A 21,818-nucleotide genomic window follows, 5' to 3' on the forward strand; every position below is an offset into this window, starting at 1 on the left:
AACAAGATGAAAACACAAACACAGGTAGGAAAACAGGTTGAGCAAACGATGGGGCCCAAACTAACTAGAGAGGACAGGAAAGGAAAGACACTGTCTGCAATCTGCCCAAACCCCTACAAAATAATGTCCAACACTTCTGATAGCAAAATTAACCCTGAAGTCACTAGACTTCTCCCACTATATCAGCACTCTGAAATATTCTGAGACAGAGCAAAAAGAGGCCAATCTAATAAGGGACAAAAAGCAAATTGGCAAATACAGATAAATAAGAGTGGAAATTCAGCACAGCCCAAGCCGGGGCTGGCTGACTACACAAAAAACTGAATAGAACAACAAAATCAAGTGTGAACATTAGCAGAGAACGTAGATTGAGCTGACTGGAACAGAGCTGAGAACCAAGACCTGACAAGCAGAAGGAATCACCAGCAACTGAATAGTGCGTCGGCTGTCTTAAATCCAATCTGAGCCTCCTGAGATCCAATCGTCATCCTCATTCTCAGGTGGCAGATCTCCACCGATCAAATCAGCCTTACCACCTCCTGTGACCACCAGAGAGAGTCTGGAAGGAGAACTCACAACTGGTGAACCAGAGAATGAACTCACAACAAGTTCCCATTCAGCAGCTTCCAGAACCCCAAGAGGGGACCAGCACTAGTAACCTACACTAACTCTCGTTACCCAGGAGGGTTTATTTGCACCGTTGTGCCTTTTGTTCTGTTTTTGACCATCATGGTTTAGTTTTGTTTTTCCAGAGTTGACCTGTGTTGTTGGCAGCCTTTACATTTGAACTGAGCGATCGTGAACTTGGAGTGATCCAAAAACTGTGTTTGTAAATAGTTGCACCTCTTCAGGTGCCCTCTCTTGGTTTTACATATAGACACTGTGAAGATTACATCTACCTCATTTGGAGCATGACTCCCATCAAAGGACACTGCAAGAGATCCCGGCTGGGAGCAGTGTCCAGTACTTACAAGAATTATTGAAAAGTTTTAATTTGAAGTATTTAATGATGATGTGTTTTACAAGAGTATTGAAAATGTATATGGTGAACCAGGCATCACGGTTATCACTCAGAGTTGAGAGAAAGTAGAAAATGTGCACTAAAGAGAGAAAAGAAATGTGTTGATGAAGAATACTGAAGTGATAGAGAGTAAGTTTTGCATGGAAAAATTGCACTTTTGACTTAGAATTTTTGATAGTTAATTAATAACTGTTTGCAACGTTCAAGAATGAGTGCCTCTCACATTGGGAAGTTTAGTATAGGAAATGTTTATACTGCATTATAAAAATTTGCATGTTCCTGTACTGTCAACTTTGTTTGCCTTGCAGCCCACGGACGTGCTGTGGGGGTATGTGGCGCCCCTGAGGCTCAGTCGCCACAGAGGTACTGCACCTTCTCCTAACGTGTGGTGCCCCACCATCCAGGTAAGTTGGAGGCTCCTGACCACGCTCCAACACTCGCACCCCACACAATAGAGTAGTTCAGCAAAACCACACTGCGGCTCCTTGCTTAGAGAGAAGCAGAGCACCTTTGGTGGTTCCCTGCTTGGAACACTAGACGTGCTGGGAGGTGGGTGGAGTTCAGAATATATATGAGCGGGATGGTTTAGGATTACAGGTAAGTCTGGCAGGAGGTCAGTGAGGAAGGAAGCCACTCGGGAGGAGTGGGGATCCCTGGAAGAGGGATGGAGGAAGGAGTGCTGCAGCTGCCTCAGTGATCTGAGCCAGCTGGCACAGGAAAGGAAAGAAGGAGAAGGACATTGAACTGAAGCCTGAGCTTCCATAGAAGGGAAAAGACAAGTACGGAACGTAGGAGTAAAAGGGAACACAGAGGACGTGGGTTAGAGGAAGAACCCTGCCTAGAAGTTCTAAGCGCAAGGCCGGGGCCCGGTCCCCGAGGTTGTATGGACACTAATGGTTCTGCAGCAGACACCGGTGGAGTAGTGGGCTGTAAATGCACTACTCCCATCTAAGACTTGAGGGCACAGCAGCAACACGGATAGAGAGCCGGGACTTAGGAGTAGAGAGTCCGCGAAGCAGGCTACAGCTGTCTGCCGTGCAAGTAGAGTTCTTGGGAACATCTGTCAGGAGGAACTCCACTGTAACACAGTACTAGGAGATCTTCACACTTAAAGGCGCTATAGAGGAGATGTTCAGGAAAAGGCACATAAGTTGGCGGAGTGTGGAAGGGAGCATTCCATCTTGCCTGGAGGTTGACTGAGTCCCTGACCCGGAGGGCACGGCACAGAAGCGGGCACTACAGACTGTGAGTAAAGCTTTGGAACTACATGCCCTGGTGTCCTCCATTCCTTCCTGCGTCCATCCGCCTGGCACTGCTGCATCCCCTGCGCCAAACACTACACCATCTAAGTGTCTCCACATCTACACTGCCCTGGGACAACAGCCCTGCCTGTGGAGGGCTATAACCTCATTGCTGCACCACACCATCTGTCCCGGAGGATCTGTCTGCAGCGTCGGTTTAACACCTCCCTTGCCGAACACCACAGATGGAGTCACAAACTATTCATTTAACTACATTCCACCATTCACATCTTCCTATTACTTGGGCGCCCAGGGCCACGGTCCGGGTCACTGCCGCTGTGACACATCCCACTGATACCGGCCCGGTACCAAGTACCCCACAGCCCTGGGAGGGCGACCCACATTCAATCTTCCAAACTATGGGGCGTATGCTGCCCGGAAGATAAGACTGTCTCCAGTCTTCATTATACAAGTTTTCTCCTCCCCTTCTCTTCAGACATCCCTTTCATGTCATGTGCGCGGCCAAAAATCATGCGCATTCTGCCTGCCATCGCTCATCTGCAGTGTCCTGCCCTTCTATGGGCACTGTCTTCCATTTTGATATGCGCAGCTGCCGGAGAGTCACTGTAAATTCCAGTCCCATTGATCTCTGGCAAAAAGTGAAGGTGAATTCCCCACATTGCAGAGGAGAGATGACAGGCAGAATGCGCATGCGCAGATTTCCAGCCGTGTACATTACGTGAAAGGGACGTCTGGAGAGATGGGGAGGAGAAAACTTGTATAGTGAAGTCCAGAGGCAATATTATCTTCCAGGCAGCCCAGGCCCCATAGGCTGGAAGATCGAAGGTATAAAAGATGATTTTTATTTACCGTAAAAAGGCCACATCTAGGATGCATACAGGTATGACTAATTTCACAACCTGTATGCCCATATTTATAACTCAAAAAGCTCAAAAGTGTGACAGGTTCCCTTTAATTCCTCGCCATTTGTAACATTCACTAAGACTGCAGACCAATATTAAAATAATAGTCCCAGCAGCATGAACAGAATATAAAGAAGACACAGACACAATGAATAGGGTTTATTCATTTTTATTCTTATCTCCTAGCAAATTTAGTATAATTTAATAATCCAGTGCCATTTATAGGATTTACTGCATAAAAAGGATGTGACCCAGAGAAAGGCGAAACAACCCCATGTGTGGGGAAAAATTCCTTCCTGACCCCAAGTGCTGGTGATCGGCTTATCCCTGGGTCACTGCAGTGTTGGCACTGGATTGGCCCTGTCACACCTTTACATGAGATATTTTAAACATTTATTTCTATCTTTATATCTAGACTATTAAGGATTTTTTTGTTTGTATTTTAAATATACTTATCCTTTCTTATCTATAGTTATCCTTTTGTTAGATTTACCTACATTTTTTCTTTCCTACCTATTATCTTTTTTTCTTAATTTATTGAGTTTCAAATTTGCTTGTCCAATCTTAACTATATTTACGTACACTTATCCTTTTTACCTAGACTTATCTTTATTTATCTATACTTTTTCTTTCTTAACTATGCATGTTTTTTTTTTAATTTTTCAATTGGTTATTCTATAATACTGAATAAAGTTTTCTCACTTATACTTACCTATATCTATCCTTTCTGACTTGTACTTTCCTTACTTTTTCCTTACAGACCTATACTTATTTTTTTTTTTTTTATTGAATTTTAAATATAATTTTCCTTTTTTACCTATATTTACCTATACTTATTCATTCCTACCTATCCTTTTTCAACTATAGTTATCCTTACTTACCTATGCTTAGCCTTTTTTTAATGATATGTTAAATATATTTATCCTTTTTTTACCAATTTTTACACTCTTTTACATATGCTCACAATTTCCTATCTATATTTATCCTTTTGTTACTCATTCTTAGCCTTTCTTACCTATATTTACTTATACTTATTTTTTCTCTCTTATACTTACCTATATCTATCCTTTCTGACCTGTACTTTTCCTTACATTTTCCTTACTGACCTATACTTTTTTTTATTGAATTTTAAATATATTTTTCCTTTCTTACCTATATTTACCTATACTTATCCTTTTTACTCTATTTTTAATCTTAAATATAATTTTCCTTTCTTACCTATAGTTACCTATACTTATCCATTCCTACCTATGCTGATCCTTTTCTAACTATAGTTATCTTTACTTGCCTATGCTTAGCCTTTTTTTTTAAATTATATGTTAAATATATTTATCATTTTTACCACAACTTACACTCCTCTACCTATATTCATAAATACTCGCAATTTCCTATAGATATTTATCCTTTTGTTACCTATTCTTATCCTTTTTACCTATACTTATCTTTTCCTACCTATACTTTTCCTTTATTACCTATACTTATCCTTACCTGAACAGAGTATGTATGAAGGAGGCAATCCTGGCCCTCGCTCTTCTCATCATCCTTCTTTCGGGAATGCAGGGCCAGGCGCAGCAGGTGGTTTCCTCCTCCTCCTCTGTGCTTGCACTGCCTTCTTCTGAGACAGGTTCTTCCTCCACTATAGTAATGATGTCTTCTTCTGGACTATTCTCTGTCTCTGGTTCCTATAGACACTGTAAGGTAGCGTTGTCATTCAAGGTTGGGGACACTCGCTTGGCAGCCAAATAATCAGATCCGGCACGGGTTTTCCATAAAACAATAACAGTCCATGCGGTTTATTCGGGCATCATAAACCATGAACAGCAACATAAAGTTCATATAAACAGCATAGCATCCATGACAGAGCTTACATTTGTTAAGCCTGTGGTCACACAGGTTCTGCAATGTCCAGTACATAGGCTCTTCAGTCTCAGAGTTATATCCCCTGTCCGGGTTTACCTCATGGCTGCTTCTCAGTGCAGACATTCATTCCCTCCAGGGAACTCGCACACACACGTCTCACGTGTACAGGAAGGCAGACCCATCTTCCTTCAGTCGGACTCAGGTCAGCCCAGACGAGACCTTTCATACGGACCAACCGGATCCCAGCATTTCACTCATGTGACCTACCCTGGCCACCTTATATGGTCCGTAGCCACGCCCACCGGGTCACATGGCTATGACCTCATCACAGGTCCTACAAGCATTCATACATTCTTTAGTATGGCATTCTAGACACACCCCTGGGTGGATTTGTAGGTAGCTGGTTCCACCCGTCTCTCCAGCTACCTGAAGACTTCTCCCTGACACATTGGAACGAAAGATCAGCTCTGCTGATCAGCACATAAGCAAGCCTTCATCTCAAGGCCACCCACCTTGAGATACATTATGATCATTCAGCATCCTACTCCAATCAGGACACTGGAAATGCTTATACGCCTGTCCTGGGACACCCACACAGCACCCCCTAGCGGACACAGTGGTCACTACACCTCAACACAATGAAGTAAAACTTAACATTGTGACTCCGGTTCATCATATGGATTTTTGTTATGTTACTTTTATTTTTTGTCTTGTGGTATTATTTGCCTTTTTTGGTGCCATATGCATCAAAATGGCGCAGGAGATTCATGAATTTGGCATAAAGTTAAAAAATGTAAAAAATGGACTTTCTCTCTGTCTTGAACTTTTTTTGTGACTTTTGGCACAAATTAAATAATGAATCAGGTGCAGACAGAAAAGGCGCTAAACACACAAAACTATGTATATATATAAGAAAAAGGGCGCACTATTGATGTAGCAAATGGAGGGAGGTGCAAATTGATAGTAAAAATATATGCTAAAAAGAGAAAAGAAAGCACTACCATAACATGCACACTACACCAATTAATAAACAAAGTAGTGAAAACAAGGCTTTATTGGTACACACAATAGAAAAGTGCATGATAAAACACAATTAAAAACAAGGACCCAGAACCGGGTACCTGCCAATGTACAGACATGACGCATAATATAATGCAATACAAAAAATCATGCTGGAGACCCAATGAGCAAATATGCAATGCAAAAAACAATGCTTGCTTAGGCTAAGGCTAATGCGAAAAATCCATCAAAGTAACATAATATATAATCATAGAATCATAGAATCATAGAATCGTAGAGTTGGAAGGGACCTCCTGGGCCATCTGGTCCAACCCCCTGCTCAAAGCAGGATTCGCTAAATCATCCCAGTCAGATGTCTGTCCAGCCTCTGTTTGAAGACTTCCATTGAAGGAGAACTCACCACTTCTCGTGGCAGCCTGTTCCACTCATTGATCACTCTAACTGTCAAAAAGTTTTTTCTAATATCTAATCTGTGTCTCTTCCCATTCAGTTTCATCCCATTGCTTCTAGTCTTTCCTTGTGCAAATGAGAATAAAGTTGATCCTTCTACAATGTGACAGCCCTTTAGATATTTGTAGACAGCTATTAAGTCTCCTCTCAGTCTTCTCTTTTGCAAACTAAACATTCCCAAATCCTGCAACCTTTCCTCATAAGACAGGGTTTGCAGACCGGTCACCATTCTGGTCGCTCTTTTCTGAACTTGCTCCAGTTTGTTGATGTCTTTTTTAAAATGTGGTGCCCAAAACTGGACACAATATTCCAGATGAGGTCTGACCAAAGAGGAGTAGAGGGAAATAATGACTTCACGTGATCTAGACTGTATGCTTCTGTTAATACATCCTAGAATTGCATTTGCCTTTTTTGCTGCTGCATCACACTGTTGACTCATATTCAGTCTGTGATCTATAAGTGTACCCAAGTCTTTTTCACATGTGCTGTCACTTAGCCCTATTCCTCCCATTCTATATATGCTTTTTTCATTTTTATTGCCCAGATGTAGTACTTTGCATTTCTCCCTGTTAAAAACCATTCTGTTAGTTGCTGCCCACTTCTCCAGTTTATTTAAATCTTTTTGAATCCTCTCTCTCTTCTCTAGTATTAGCTATCCCTCCTAGCTTTGTGTCATCAGCAAATTTAATCAGTTTACCCTCAATTCCTTCATCTAAATCGTTGATAAAGATGTTGAACAATACAGGGCCCAGGACAGAGCCCTGTGGTACCCCACTTGAGACATTCTTCCAACTGGATGTGCAGCCATTTACGACCACTCTTTGGGTCCGATCACTAAGCCAGTTATGAATCCACCTAACAGTTGCCTTGTCCATTCCATACTTAGTCATTTTTTCAATAAGGATTGTATGAGAGACTTTGTCAAATGCTTTGCTGAAGTCAAGATATACTATATCTACAGCATTTCCTTGATCCACTCAATCAGTGATACCGTCATAGAAGGAAATTAAGTTAGTCTGACATGACTTATTAGTTACAAACCCATGCTGACTCTGTTTAATCACTTCATTCTTATCCAGGTATTGACATACATGTTGTTTAATAATTTGTTCAAAGATCTTTCCTGGTATAGAAGTCAGACTCACCGGCCTATAGTTGCCTGGGTCCACCTTCTTCCCCTTTTTGAAGATAGGAACAACATTTGCTCTTCTCCAGTCTTCTGGCACTTCTCCTGTTCTCCAAGAATTTTCAAAGATTATGGAGAGGGGTTCAAAAATTTCTTCTGCTATCTCCTTCAGTACTCTGGGGTGTAATTCATCTGGACCTGGAGACTTGAATTCATTTAGGTTAGCTAAGTGTTTCCTCACTATCTTTCTGTTTATAGATATCCTGGATTCTTCTATTCCCTTAATAGGACAGTGAATAACAGTTGATGTTGCATTTCCTTTCGGAGAGAAAACAGATGCAAAATAGGAATTTAAAAGTTCAGCCTTCTCAACATCCTGTCTTACCATTTCATAATTTTCATCCTGTAAAAATCCTATAGCATCTTTGACTTTTCTTTTACTTTTGACATATCCCCAAAATCCTTTATTATTGCTTTTGACATCTCTTGCAAGCCTCAGTTCATTTTCAGCTTTAGCTAATCTGATTTGTGCCCTGCAGGTTCTGCAGACAGCATTATATTCTTCTTTAGATATGCCTCCCTCTTTCCATTTTATAAACATTTTTTTCTTCCTTTTTAGCATGTGCTTAAGTTCTGTGTTCATCCATCCTGGTTTCCTTAAATGCTTCCTATTCTTCCCTCTTTTCGGAATTGTTAACAACTGTGCTTTGAGAATTTCATTTTTCAAGATTTCCCATCCTTCCTGGACATTTTTGTCTTTAAGGATATCCAGCCATTGGATCCCTCCAATTCTCTTTCTGAATCCCTTAAAATCTGCCTTTCCGAAATCTAACCTTGACGTCTGAGTCTTCACAGGTCTTCCACCTCTAGTTATCCAAAATTCTAAAATAGCATGGTCGCTACCTCCTAGGGTCCCAGCCACTTTTACCTCCTCAACCATTTCCTCCCTGTTTATAGGGATTAGATCCAAGGTAGCAGTTCCCCTTGTTTTCGCCCTTACCTTTTGGAAGATAAAGTTGTCAGCAAGAGAGGATAAGAATTTCCTTGACCTATTAGTTTTGCCTGAGAGAGATTCCAAACAAATGTCTGGATAGTTGAAATCTCCCATGACAACTATGTCATATTTTTTGGAGAACTTGGCCATCTGATGCATAAAGAGTTCATCCATATCTTCGGCTTGCACAGGCGGCCTGTAGTAAATGCCTACAATGGTGTCCTTTCCATTGTTCTGTCCTTGTATTCTTACCCAAACAGTTTCCACAGAACTCCCAGTCTCTGAAGCTTCAATCTCTGTGCAGATATACGCGTTTCGAACATACAATGCGACAACCCCTCCTCGTTTATCAAGTCTGTTTCTTGCAAATAAGTTGTATCCTTCTAGTCTTGTATTCCAATCATGTGTATCGTCCCACCAAGGTTCAGTGATTCCAATGACATCATATTTCTTTTCCTGTGTTAGTAGTTCCAATTCTCCTTGTTTGTTGCCCATGCTTTGTGCATTAGTATAGAAACATTTTAGTTTGTGAATGGTTTCTCTTTCTCCAATATTTTTATTAATTAGATTCTTTCGTCTTTGTTCTTCCTTTCCACTTCTAATAGCAGAGTTCTCAATAGCATTTGTCAGGTGTATGGCTTTTTCTGGTCTTTTGCTTCCCTTCCCATGTTGTTCTAGTTTAAAGCTCTCCTTACAAGTGTAGCAAGGCGACTTCCAAATACATGCTTTCCAGTCTTCGTAAGGTGCACCCCATCTCTAGCAAGTAGTCCTTCGTATAAGTAGTTCACTCCGTGATCCAGAAATCCAAATCGTTGCTGACGGCACCATCGACGTAGCCAGTTGTTCACCTGCAGAATCTTATTCCACCTCCTTGTTCAATGGCCATCCGCTGGGAGTATGGAAGAGAAGACCACCTGCGCTCCCAGTTCTTTCACTTTCTTGCCTAAGTCTTCAAAGTCTCTGCAGATGATTTCCAGGTCGTTTCTTGCGGTGTCATTTGTCCCCACATGTAGTAGCAGGAATGGGTAGTCATCTGTAGGTCTGAAGAGTCCTGATATCCTGTCAGACACATCTTTAATTTTTGCACCTGGAAGACAGCACATTTCTCTTGTAGTTATATCCGGTCTGCAGATAGCGGCCTCTGTTCCTCTCAGCAGGGAATCCCCCATGACCACCACTCTCCGTTTCTTCTTCACAACATTTTTCTTTCTCCATCCAGGAGGACTCTGAGGGCGTACAAGGTTGCTGTTTGTTGGCAAAGTCTTATCCTGATGTATTTCTTCATCATTTTCCTGCGTGAGAGCCTGGTACTGGTTTCTGAGCAGTATGGGTGCTGACTGCCTCCTGATCCTCCTGCTTCTCTGGGTCACATGTCTCCATTCCTCTGTTTCTTCAGGTGCACTTCGAATTTCTTCTCTTTCTGTAACATGAAGAGATAATTCTGCTCTGTCCAAGAACTCTTCACCTTCCTTAATGATCTTCAACGTAGCTAACCTCTCTTCGAGATTTTGCAACTTTTCCTCCAACAGGGACACAAGCTTGCATTTGTGGCATGTGAAGTTTGGCTTTTCCACTGGTAAATCTGTGAACATGTAGCAAGAAATGCAGCTCACCAAATGGCTCCTGGCCTCTTCCATCTTGAGATTTCTTAAAAACGATGAAAGATGAGCCAAATTTCTCTTCAAAGACTCTTCACTTATCCCAGAAGGCACTGGGAATATGCAAATGATCTCCTCAAGACTCTTCCCCTGGTTTTCCGATTTCCTCTTTTCAGCTGCAACGGCCAAAACCCAGTGATCGTTGAGCTCGCGGAGACTCTTCACTTATCCCAGAAGGCACTGGGAATATGCAAATGATCTCCTCAAGACTCTTCCCCTGGTTTTCCGATTTCCTCTTTTCAGCTGCAACGGCCAAAACCCAGTGATCGTTGAGCTCGCGGAGACTCTTCACTTATCCCAGAAGGCACTGGGAATATGCAAATGATCTCCTCAAGACTCTTCCCCTGGTTTTCCGATTTCCTCTTTTCAGCTGCAACGGCCAAAACCCAGTGATCGTTGAGCTCGCGGAGACTCTTCACTTATCCCAGAAGGCACTGGGAATATGCAAATGATCTCCTCAAGACTCTTCCCCTAATGGTACTAGCTGCTGAACTGCCAGACTGCTTCAGGAGTAGGAACCAGAAGATTGCAAGTCTTATATATAATAATAAAGACCGCTATAAAAAAGGTTCACAATAATAGTGTAGATATGATCAATCCCACAAATGAGCATATAGAGATGAATGCATTCCAAACCATAGCATGTGGGCTAAGTATAGCCACAAAGCAGCGGGCACAATAGACCTGGGAGCAGTAGCCACAATAAATGATTCATGGTGAGAGCATAAAAGGCAAAAGGATTACCAGACCAAAATCATACATGGACAAGAAACGGCAGGACCCATCCTGGGGACCCGAACGGTGGCCCCACACGTATCGCCGTAGCAGGTACGGCTTCATCAGGGGAAGTACTAGTGGTGTGACCAAACCGCTGATAAATACCTTAAAAAATCAGCTACAGGAGGCACAGGTGTGAGAAGGCAGCGGCTGCGATGTGGGCGGGGCTAGAACAAGAAGTCAGCGGGGGGAGGCGGAAGTAGGCATGAAGCCCAAGATGCGGTGAGCAGATGTCTCTGCATCACCATATACAGGGCGCATGCGTCCAGTGGGACGCATGTAGCGTGCCCTGGAACGCAAAAGAGTAGAAGAGGGATCCCTCATGGAAGTATGTTGCCATTGGCACAGTGAAAAAAGCCTGAATCAGGCAGAGGGCTGCACCAAAGACAAGAAGTTATGCAAACACATATGGCAGAATAAGGGAAGACATAATACAAGGATACCTGTCATCCACATATGCAAAACAAAAAACAGTCGGACACGGTGTATACATGAAACACAGTATGAAAATAAGCACAAACACCAAACAAGGGCACATATCTCACTTGCATACTTAAGGAACATGCGGGAACAAACACACCCCAGCCAATCAGCAAATAAAAAAAAAAAAAAATGTACGAGATACAATCATGAATCATTTAATATAAGGAATTCACTTATTATTATAATAGTTATTAAATATATTATTTTTTTTTTAACACACAAAACTAGACATAAAAAAGGCGCAAAAGCAGTGATGAATCAGGGCCTGTGACCCGGAGCCGATCCCTTTGTGTAATAATCCGAGAGGCTCAGAAGCATCAGCTGAGAGATGGGGGTGATACTGACACATAACTGTGTGTATGTAGAAATGCTGCGTAGTGATAGGGATCTGTATAGAACTACTAGAATCAAACAGAGTGACATTTCCAGTTTTTTTACTCTACATGATGCTAATGTAAATCATGTCCTGTCAGTTCAGTATGAAGATACACGATGGATCATCACTCCCATCACTTACGTCCTCCTCTGGGATCCTGACGCCATCTTCCAACTTCATGTAAATCGGCTGCAATGTAACAGGTAAGAGTTAGTTTGTTTGTATCTATTTTTTTAATTCTATAAAGGGGCTGTGTCCCCTCGGTGGGATTTTCATAAGTCATTGTATCCTAACACACTGTCAGGATTCAGCTGCATGTGCTGGGTCCAGCAGTTGTCATGTGACCAAAAGTCAGTGATTTACATACAAGTGATCAGGTCAGTACAGTGTTAGATACTGTTCACATTCTACATTCTGCCGAAAATTACACCAGGGCTGAACAATCCCTTTAATTTCAGTTATTTTATTAATGACTTATATTATTGCATGCTAGAAGTTGTAGTTTAGAGATGCCGGCAGGGCCATACGTAAGGGAGCACTTATATAGACTATGGAGCCAATGGGGCACTTACCCCATCATCTTCATCACAGCCGTCCGCATACTGATCCTTATAGAAGAAAAAAGGAAAATTAGAGATTGTATTGGGGAAATGTTTGGGCGCTCTCAGATCTGCACTATGATATTATTGATGTGTCTCTCTGTGTATTCTTGTTATTTTATATTTTAGTTTTGATGCAGTTGTTTTATGTTTCATGTACCAAACCTTCTGTGGCGACAGCTTATCTCCCAGACAATAGAAGAATTGGTGGTTGGAAATCCAACAGGCCAGAAGTCGGACGCCCCATATACACAGGCACGATATTGGCAGATTTTGCTGACTTTAGTTATCTGTATACAGGGGCTTTTAAAGGTTTGAGTGTAAATGTCTGCAAAAAATAAAGTGATTGTGGTAATTATTCTTTTTCTTGGTCGTACATAGAACAGATGTAAAGTCACTCATTCCTGTTCATCAGATAAATATGTCTGTGTAAGGATGTTATCCGCATTGCCCTTGCGGCACATGAGCCAGGAAAGCCTGCAGCGCTTCTGTCCATGCGGCACATTTTTGGGAAGTATCTCTTTCATACCTTTTTTATTATACGCAGGAGCTTATCCTATTACATTGTATACAAAGACATCCTGCAATAAATGTATACAACATGGTGTACTGTTTTTATCTTCACAATGGATCCTTATAAGTGACAGATGATATTATGGGGCCAATTCACTAAGCTCCTTTTTATCAGAAAACTGGGGTAGAAAAGTCACAATTTTTGCAGAATGCATAGCTGTACCGAAATGTTCCAACTTCACCGCAGTATATTTCTTACTCTAACACATAGGCAGCTGAAAGATGAATTTGGTACATCTTACGCCAGCATTGGGTCACAACCGGTGTATAAACCACTAATTTTGATACATTTTCCCCATGCACTTATATCTCTGCTGTACAGTTGGAATATACTTCAATGATCTAATCTGCTCTTATCGCTTACGTAGTATTCGGTGATCCACAATCCATAGTAACTCAACTGTTGCAATGAGAAAAAAACATTATTAGTAATTTATCTGTTTTCTTGTAACAGTTCTAATAGAACTCAACTCGTGTGGTTTCTGTTGCAAACGTTTTTATTAATAGCCAAATCGGATAATCCTCTATATGTAGTTGGAGCGCCCTCACTCGCCAGGGCCGTGGGGTACTCGGTACCGGGCCGGTTGATCTTCTCAACGGGGGTTGTCACGGCGGCAGTGACCCGGTCCGTGGCCCTGGGGCTCCATTACAAAAGGGGTTTTTTCAGTGTGCTTATGGTGGTGAAAGTTTATAAGTGATTCGTGACGCCACCTGTGGTGTTCGGCAATAGAGATGTAAGCCGAGGCTGCAGACAGATCCTCTGGTACAGATGGTTTGGTGCAGCAGTGATGTTATAGCCCTCCACAGGCAGGGCTGTAGTCCCAGGGCAGTGTAGGTGAAGTGACACGTAGATGGTGTAGTGTCAGGTGCAAGAGACGTAGCAGTGCTGGGCAGGTTGGCGCAGGAATAAGTGGAGGACACCAGGGCATGTAGTTCCAAAGCTTTACTCAGTCTGTGGCAGGTACAGGTGCCCGCATCCGTGCCGTGTCCTCCGGGTCAGGAGCTCAGCCAACTTCCAGGCAAGATGAAGTACTCCTTTCCAACACTCCGCCAACATATGTGCCTTTTCTGAACGTATCCTCTTATAGCGCCTTTGAGTGAAGTACTCCTAGTACTGAGTTACACTGGAGTTCCTCCTGTCCTATGTTCTTATGAACGCTAATTGTACGGCAGACAGCTGTAGCCTGCTTCAGGGACTCCTTGCTACTAAGTCTTGGCTCACTAATATGTTGCTGTTGTGCCCTCAAGTCTTGTGTGGGAATAAAGTGGTGACAACTTCTATTCCTCTGGTGTCTGCTGCAGGACCATTAGTATCCGTACAACCTCGGGGACCGGACCCCGGCCTTGCACTTAGAACTTGAAAAGGGTTCTCCTCTAACCCTGGTCCTTGTTCTCTTATTCCCCTCACGTTCCGTGCTAATCCTTCTTCCCAATGGAGAGTCAAGCTTCCTTTCTCTGTCTCTTTCCTGTGCCAGCAGACCAAGATCACTGTGGCCTGCTGCAGCACTTCCTTCTTCCATCCCTCTCCCGGGGAGCTTCTCTTTCTCACTCTCTGTCCTTCTACATCCTCACTCCTTGACTGAATGAAAGACAGACTGACTGACTGACTGACTCAACTCTTCCCGCTCTTTTATGTGAACTAAACTCCATCCACTTCCCAGCACGTTTCGTGTTCCAAGCAGGGAGCCACCAAGGGGTGCTATGCTACACTCCAAGCAGGGAGCCGCCGAAGGTGCTTTGCTACACTACTTTGTGGTGTGGGGTGCAGGTGTTGGAGTGTGGTCAGGTGTCTCCACCTTACCTGGATGGTGGGGTACCATACCGCAAGTCTATGGCGGTGCAAAAACATAGGATCCCAGAAGGATCATGCGGATCATCCATATAGCGTAAGACTTTTTTGGATATGAACAATTCTTTAACATAGGAAACTGTATTTGGTCTTGAAAATTTTCATAACTGCTGAAGTATAAAAATAGATGCCATATGGATGAAAATTGAGATAAAAAGCATCTGTTTTTCTGGATGAAAATCGGATAATATTTTTTGTATTCTCTTGTGTGAACTTAGCCTTGGGGCTCGTTCAGAAAAACAAATTAAATGCCCGAAAGCAAAATCAATGGCATACAGACAGCACAAGGAATAATTCAAGTCTATGAGGTTGTTAACATGAACATTTTTACACATGAACTGATGGTCTACTTGTAAGAAAATCGCAGTATGCGATGTGGTGTATTTAATTCTGTGTACTATATGTCCTATTGGTGGTCTCTATGTTGGAGAAACGAGTCAGAAACCGAGAGCAAGGATGATGTCTCATGATTACAGACAAAAAAAAATGTACCGGTGGCAAAACATTTCTATGGTCCAGGACACAACATAATCAATATGAAAGTTGTCGTATTAAGCACTTAACGACCGCTGATATGTCTTTTAACGGCGGCAGTTAAGGGTACTTATACCTCGGCGCTGCTTTTTAATGGCGCTGAGAAATAAAGTTATAACGCCCCCCAGCATCTGAAAATCTCCAGGGTCTCAGCTACCGGGGGTAGCCAAAACCCTGGAGAACATAACCAGGGCCTTTTTTTACCATCCCCTGTCACGTGATCGCCGTTATTCACCAAATAATGATGATCACAAAAAAAGTCAGACTTTCAATTCATTTCTTTCTCCTCTGATATGATCTAACATATAAGTGGAGAGAGAAATGTGGTCCACCGAGCCTCCCCAGTGTCTCCACCATCCCCTGGCCCTCCTGCTCCATCCCGCCCGTCTTCCATGTCATCTTCCTGGAAGAAAATAGCGGGTGCCCTCTGAGATCTGCTGGCTGATACCTGGCAACAATAGATTTTTCCTATTGGTTCATTTTGATCACTGTGACAGACCCTCTCACGGTTATCAAAATAAAAAAAATAGTAAATAAACCCCCCTTTTACCACCTTCTTAGATAGATAAAGATAATAAAATATTTTTTTCCATTCTTTGCAAATAGGATTAGGGTTAGGATTGGGGCTAGGGCTGGGGTTAGGGTTGTATTTGGGGTTAGGGTTCGAGCTGTGGTTAAGGTTTTGATAGGGTTAGGGTTGTGTTAGGGTTGTGTTGGGGATAGGGTTGTGTTAGGGTTAGGGGTTAGGGTTGTGTTGGGGTTAAAGTTGTAGTTAGGGTTAGGTTTTGGATTAGGGTTTGGGTTAGGGCTGTGTTAGGGTTGGAGTTAGAATTGGGGAGCTTTCAAAAGTAAAAATAAAAAGTAATGATGGTATGACAGCTAGTCTTGAGCGAAAGTGCTCATTACACGAGTTTGCAGTGGGTGCTCGGATATGAACCAAGTATCACAGATCCCCGCATGTTTTTTGGTGGTGTCTAGCAGCCACAAAACATGCAGGGCAGGGACTCGAGCATGTCACTCAACTGCCCCCAATATTCGGTGCATAGCCAAGCACCCGATGCAAACTGGAGTAGCAAGCACTTGCACTAATGACAACATATTCAACATATTCAATATGACGACCTAATGTTATCAAATTCTGTGACGCACCTGTGGGTTAAAAATGCTCACTATACCCATGGATAAAATCCTTGAGGGATGTGGTTTCCAAAATGGGGTCACTTGTGGGGTTTTCCACTGTTTAGGCACATCAGGGGGTCTCCAAATGCGACATGGTGCCCGCCAATGATTCCAGACAATTTTGCATTCAAATAGTCAAAAGGTGCTCCCTCCCTTCTGAACCCAGCCATGCTCCCAAACAGTGGATGATTTTCCCCACATATGGGCTATTGATTTTTTCCTGATACCCTTGTGGAAATAAAAAAGTTTAGGTCTAAAGTAAATTTTTTGTGAAAAAAGTTAAATGTGAATTTTTTCCTTCCATATTGCTTTAGTACTCGGGAAGCACCTGAAGGGTTAATAAATTTCTTGAAAGTGGTTTTGATCACCTTGAGGGGTGCAGTTTTTAGAATGGTGTCAGTTTTGGGTACTGTCTGTCATATTGACCCCTCAAAGTCACTTCAAATGTGATGCGGTCCCTAAAAAAATTATTTTGTAAATTTTGTTGGAAAAATGAGAAATTGCTGGTCAAAGTTACCCTTATAACTTCCTAATAATAAAAGTATGTTTCCAAAATTGTGCTGATTTAAAGTAGACATGTGTGAAATGTTATTTATTAACTATTTTGTGTGACATAACTCTCTGATTTAAGGGCACAAAAATTAAAAGTTTGAAAATTGCAAAGTTTTCTACATTTTTGCCAAATTTCCGGGGGTTTTTTCAGAAATAATCGCAAGTCATATTGAAGAAATTTAACCACTCTAATGAAGTACAATATATCACAAAAAAAAAGTCTCAGAATCAGTGGGTTCCATTGAAGCGTTCCACAGCTGTAGCATCATAAAGTGACAGTGGTCAGAATTGTAAAAATTAGAGGGAAATGGGAAAGGCTCATCCCTGATATACAGGGAGAGGAGTGGGAGGAAATCCTAGAGTCACCAATCAGGGTGTCTCCATCTATTAACAACAGAATGATACAATTATACATCATAAATCAATCATATTTGACTCCAACTCGACTATTTAAGATGGGCCGACTCCAATCATCGTAATGTCTGAGATGTAACTCACCAGATGCAGACTTTATTCACATGATCTGGCAATGTCCCATTATAGTACATTATTGGAAGGAGGTGACATCATTATTAACTTCCCTGGTACAAATTAATGTCCCCCTCGAACCATTGGTTTGTCTGTTTGGGGTGTGTGATGAGGAGACATGGGGTCACTATATTGGGATTTTCCTACGGGAGACGTTATTTCTGGCACGAAAGGTACTGGCACTACGGTGGATGGGAGGCTCATGTCCCTCCCTTAGGACCTGGATTGAATTGGTGAACTTGATGATCCCATATGAGCGTACGCTGTACCAAAACAGGGGATGCCCGGGTAACTTTGAGAAGATCTGGGAGAGGGTGAATTCCTCTCAACTTACTCTGTAGGACGAAGATGTCACATGATAAAGAAGTTAACTATGTGGAATTAGGCTGCAAAATAATTGTTGTTTTGTAGTTATAGTAGTGGTTTAGAAGTTTGACAGGTCTATCACTTGAATAATACTATGCAGACCAATGTACGTTGACATCATGTTTATTCAGTATACAACTGGTATGCACAGTTTGCTTTGAAATTAATGCTATATGAAACATATTTACTTTGTACAGTATTTATCATCATGTACAAGTTTGTAAGTTGTATACCCTGGTTTAATAAGCGAATTAAAAAAAAAAAGAATTGTAAAAATTAGCTTGGTCAGTAAGGTGAAAATTGGCTCTGTCACTAAGGGGTTAAAAGGCAACTTCAAATCACAAAAACATTGAAGAGTCTGGGAATACAAACTTATTAGAGTCTTTGATTCTTTCTAGACAGGACTAACTTTGTTAAGAGCATTTATGACTCCATACAAAATCTGATGAATCTGCTCCAGAAACAGTAAGGGCACCAGGTCTCTGATCTTACATGGATATTGGGACGATAGAAAATGTCAGACCACAAATCTAATTAAAGATTCACTCTCTGAGCTCAGTTTGTTTATTTAAATGTCCATATATTATGCCTTGTTTTTGCTCTTTTAGTGTATATATTTGTGCTTCTTCAGAAACTTTATTATACCATACCTAAGAAAGAGACCTAAAAAGTCTCGAAAGCTTGCTTTGTAGCATAATTTATTTAATTTTTCTTAGCCATTAAAGGTATTTTTCTTTCACAAATATATTACACTGATAAAGATAGGAAGCTGTATTTCATCTTTATTATGTACTAGCTGAAGAGCCCGGCGTTGCCCGGGCATAGTAACCAACTGTGGCTAGTTATAACAAATTATAATGATTATATTGCACATAAAAATCTTTCACATCATATATTCAACACTACAGATTTGCAACACAAATAACTAAACGATTATCCAAGTATTGATAGTATTTTATTTTCAACTCATTCAAGAGCCTTTTGATAAACAACATTTTTGGTTTTTCCTTTTGGTGCAAAGATGAACAGATTTTTGGCAATTCCAACTCTAGAACAGACCACGTAAAATTGACCATGAGAAAAGCATGGGATTGCAAATCGATCCCTACTACTTTCAAGGACTGTCCCTGAGCATTGTTAATGGACATTGCAAATAGCAGTGGAACTGGAAACTGGAGGCGTTTAAAATAAAAAAACAAATCAGATGGAATGAGTGGAATTCTTGGAATGAAAATGTCCTCTCCTTTGGCACATCCTGTTTCTGAGCTGTGTATCTAACCCTATTCTGTGTGATAATGTCTGCTGGGCTGTGTACCTAATCCTCTCCTGTGTGATACTTTATGCTGAGCTGTGTATCTAATCCTATCATGTGTTACTGACTGGTCAGCCGTGTATATAATCCTATCCTGTGTGCTGCTGACTGCTGAGCAATGTATCTAATCCTATTCTGTGTGATACCATCTGCTGAGCTGTGTATCTAACCCTATCCTTTGTGATACTGACTGCTGAGCCGTGTACCTAATCCTATCATGGGTGTTACTGACTGCTCAGCCGTGTATCTAATCCTATCCTGTGTGATACTGACTGCTGATCCGTGTATCTAATCCTATCCTGTGTGATACTGACTGCTCAGCCGTGTATCTAATCCTATCCTGTGTGATACTGACTGCTGATCCGTGTATCTAATCCTATCCTGTGTGATACTGACCACTGAGCCATGTATCTAACCCTATTCTGTTTGAACTGGAATCTGGAGGCGTTTAAAATCAAAAAACAAATCAGATAGAATGAGTGGAATTCTTGGAATGAAAATGTCCTCTCCTTTGGCACATCCTGTTTCTGAGCTGTGTATCTAACCCTATCCTGTGTGATAATGTATGCTGAGCTGTGTAACTAATCCTCTCCTGTGTGATACTTTCTGCTGAGCTGTGTATCTAATTCTATCGTGTGTTACTGACTGCTCAGCCGTGTATCTAATCCTATCCTGTGTGATACTGACTGCTGAGCAGTGTATCTAATCCTATCCTGTGTGATACCATCTGCTGAGCTGTGTCTCTAACCCTATCCTGTGTGATACTGACTGCTGAGCCGTGTACCTAATCCTATCATGGGTGTTACTGACTGCTCAGCCGTGTATCTAATCCTATCCTGTGTGATACTGACTGCTGAGCCATGTATCTAATCCTATCCTGTGTGATACTGACTGTTGAGCCGTGTATCTAATCCTATCCTGTGTGATACTGTCTGCTGAGCCGTGTATCTAATACTATTCTGTGTGATACTGTGTGCTGAGCTGTGTATCTAATCCTATCCTGTGTGATGCTGTGTGCTGAGCTGCGTATCTAATCCTATACTGTGTGATACTGTCTGCTGAGCCGTGTATCTATTCCTATCCTGTGTGATACTGACTGCTGAACTGTGTATTTAATCCTATCCTGTGTGATACTGACTGCTGAGCCGTGTATCTAATCCTATCCTGTGTGATACTGACTGCTGAGCCGTGTATCTAATCCTATCCTGTGTGATACTGGGCTCCCCCCGCAGTCTGTGTCAGAGGGTGGTCTGTGTTGGCACGGTAATAAATTGTGTTATTTCCAGCTTTACAGAAGGACGGTAACACCATAGAAATGATAATAATAGGCAAAATTGTTTGGTGAATTGGAATGCGCGGGGTTAAAATTTCGCCTCACAACATAGCCTATGACGCTCTCGGGGTCCAGATGTGTGACTGTGCAAAATTTTGTGGCTGTAGCTGCGACGGTGCGGATGCCAATCCCAGACATACACACATACAGTACATACATACAAACATACACACACACATTGAGCTTTATATATTAGATTAAATTGCATAATATGGTATGTGTGAATGTGGGAATTTGGATTGCATATGAACGATAAACAAATGGACATACAGATGAGAATACAGATGAAAGATCATAATTTTCTTCTGGATGTAGACTGGACCATTTTGAATACACTTTTGTGGAGCCTCAGTGTGAGCTGATGTTTTCCTGCTCCTGTGAGTAATGCCTTATAATGGTGTAGATGTCAGGCTCTTACCTCCTCAAGGGTCATCTCCGTCCTGTGCAGGTTCCTGGAGAGCTAGAAAGAACGGACATCACTTAGATGACATGAACAATATATGCTGGGGTAGATGAGGGTGTCCTTCCACTTATTCTGGGGGTAGGCTGGGATTATGTTTCTGTTTATGTTTAGTGTTGGTTCTGTGTAGATTAGTGATAATCCCAACTAAACTGATGCATGCTTTGTGTCTGATAAATATGAGGGTCTGGATTCATAGATACATCACGGTGCATTATCTCTTACTGTCACTTACATGGTCCTCAGCGGTCCTCAGGATACGCTCCATAATGTGGAGTGGTGGAGGCTACGATACAGCAGGAGATAGTCATATTTTAGGACTTTTCATAAAGAAATCAAGTTTATACAATACATGGATGAAAGAGCCTGGAGCTGACAGTATTCCTATAGCAGTCCAGCACTGCAAAAGCCATCATGGTGGTCACGTCGTCCTGTGGCTGGCGGTCCATCTTTATATGGGAGGTGGAATATCCCTGGTGTTTGGGCAGATATTAAAAATATGTTTAACCCCTTCACACCCGAGCCTGTTTTTACCTTCGTGATCGGGCCAATTTTTTCAATTCTGACCAGTGTCACTTTATGAGGTCATAACTCTAGAACGCTT

The 21,818-nt window shown here is 41.9% G+C and overlaps 1 long non-coding RNA gene across 1 annotated transcript in view; it reads left to right on the top strand.

The window, feature by feature from the left end:
- The window catches only part of LOC141093145 (uncharacterized), a 66,689-nt gene extending 53,716 nt beyond the window's left edge, over positions 1-12,973 (top strand). Inside the window, exons 3-4 of the long non-coding RNA XR_012232993.1 lie at positions 12,032-12,132; positions 12,709-12,973. This is a non-coding gene — a long non-coding RNA (uncharacterized lncRNA). The remainder of the gene's footprint in view (positions 1-12,031; positions 12,133-12,708) is intronic.
- Positions 12,974-21,818: the final 8,845 nt, after the last annotated feature.

This window comes from Dendrobates tinctorius, unplaced genomic scaffold (assembly GCF_039654945.1).
Source record: "Dendrobates tinctorius isolate UK_male_01 unplaced genomic scaffold, ASM3965494v1 ptg000062l, whole genome shotgun sequence".
In the NCBI taxonomy this organism is placed as follows: domain Eukaryota; kingdom Metazoa; phylum Chordata; class Amphibia; order Anura; family Dendrobatidae; genus Dendrobates; species Dendrobates tinctorius.